Source organism: Parus major, chromosome 23 (assembly GCF_001522545.3).
Source record: "Parus major isolate Abel chromosome 23, Parus_major1.1, whole genome shotgun sequence".
Lineage (NCBI taxonomy): Eukaryota > Metazoa > Chordata > Aves > Passeriformes > Paridae > Parus > Parus major.
The window spans coordinates 2,140,797-2,142,654 of NC_031791.1; the positions used below are offsets into that span (position 1 = coordinate 2,140,797).

Sequence of the window (1,858 nt, forward strand, 5' to 3'; positions counted from 1 at the left end):
ATTCATCCCAGATTCCCTGGGGAAGCTCCAAGGATGCTGAGCTCGAGGTGACAACATTCCCCAAGCCCAAGCAGACGAGCCAGGCTGGGGTTTGGTTGCAAACACGCAGGAATCGGCCCACGCCGAGCTCTCCTTCCAATCCAGGGGCTCATCCAGAGCCTGCGGCTGCTCCCACTGGCGGCTGCAGCTCCCTCGCTCCTGGCAGCGCTCCTGGATTGTCACCACTTCACACCCTCCCTGCCCGCCCCTGGAATTCTCACCCGGCTCCCAGGCGGGAGCTGGGAAAACAGGGATGGCTGTGGGGTTCAGCACCGCCCTCCCACCCATCCCGTGCGCTGCATCCAGCCTGGAGATGCAGATCCCAACACCTGCAGAGCTTTTCCTGCCTCGCTCCCCACCTGGAACACCGGGAGAAGCAGAGGTTGGGATGATGGCTCAGGCCTCCCTGCTGGATTCATGGATCTGCTCCTCGTGGCCGGAGCGAGCTGGGCTGGCAGCTCCTGGGGCTGATTCTGGGTATAAATAAATGTCAAACACTCCTCTGCTCTTCAGGGGGGCTCCAGCCCTTTCCCTCTCTTTCCCTCGGTTAATTAATTTAATGGCTTTATGATTGCTGAGGGATTAGCTGGGAGCTATAGAATCTATATATAGACGTATAGAGGGGACTATAGATAGCGCAGAAAAGTGAGAACAGCCCCCACTCCCCTGGAATTGGGAAGTTTGGAAGCGGAGGGGAGGCCGTGGATGGAGCTCCTGGATGTGGCCGGCTCACGGCAGAGCCCGGGAGATGCTGGCTGGGATTTAGGAGGGCTGGCAGGAAGGTGAGTGAGGGGATCCCGGGGGTCACAGAGGTCGGAATTGGAGCTGGATGGAGCTGAGGGAGGGGACAGCAGCGTGTCCTGCACTGGGGGAGAGGGACAGGGGGGGTCACAGCGCCTGGAGGTCACAGCACCTCCTGCCACTGCTTTGGGGTCCCCTGGGTGCCGGGTCTGGCCGTGCCACAGAGCCTGCAGGGTCCTGGGAGAGCTGGAAAAGCTCTGGCTCCACCCCACTGGGGCTTCAGCACCGCTGTCACCACCCCCATGTGTCCCCATTGTCACACTTGTCCCCTCACCTCTCCAGGTCAGGAGCCTGGGGAACGTGGGTGGGTGCACCCCATCCAGGGACCTCTGGGGTGTTTTTGGGCTCAGGGGGATCAGGGAGGGGCAGGGATGATCCCGAAGGAGACACCTGGCTCTTTCCCTCTTTCCATCTGTGGAAATCCCAGTGCCACCACGCCTGCCAGGGCTGTGACAAACCCCGTCCCCCCCGCAGCTCGCAGCCAGCTCTGATCCCTCTGTGCTGGGGCTGTCACCGCTCCCTGGCAGCTCCGTTTGTGCAGGGAACAAAGCCAGGCTCCCAGGGAGCACAAATCTATCTCAGGATCGACAGCTGTCCCCGAGGAAACATCCAGGAGCAGCCGCTGGTCCCTTCCCATGGTGACAGGGATGGGGGTGAGGCGGGGCTGATCCCCTCCAGCTGATGACAGCACCGTGGATTGAAGCTGGAATTTGGGGGGATGCTCCTGTGCTGGTTTTTAATCCCATTGGAGCATCCCATGGATGTCCCCAGGGGACACATTTGTGTCACCCACAAGCCAGTGGGTCTTTCCCTCCTGCTTCCCAAGGATTCTCATCCCTGGGGTTCAGGGAGATGGGGGCTGATGTCCCTCAGTGTTTAATCCCTTGGGTTTTAATCCCTTGGTATTTAATCCCCTCGGAGCACCATGGCTCATCCCAGGAATGTCCCTCACCCACAGAGGACAAGGACACCTTGTCTTTGTGTCACCCACAAGCTGCTGGCTCCTTCCTTTCTCCTC

At 60.2% G+C, this 1,858-nt stretch overlaps 1 protein-coding gene across 1 annotated transcript in view; it reads left to right on the forward strand.

The window, feature by feature from the left end:
• Window positions 1–732: 732 nt before the first annotated feature.
• The window catches only part of ADGRB2 (adhesion G protein-coupled receptor B2), a 65,566-nt gene continuing 64,440 nt past the window's right edge, over window positions 733–1,858 (forward strand). The window contains exon 1 of the mRNA XM_033519617.1: window positions 733–821. The gene's annotated coding sequence lies outside the window, so the exon portion shown is untranslated. The remainder of the gene's footprint in view (window positions 822–1,858) is intronic.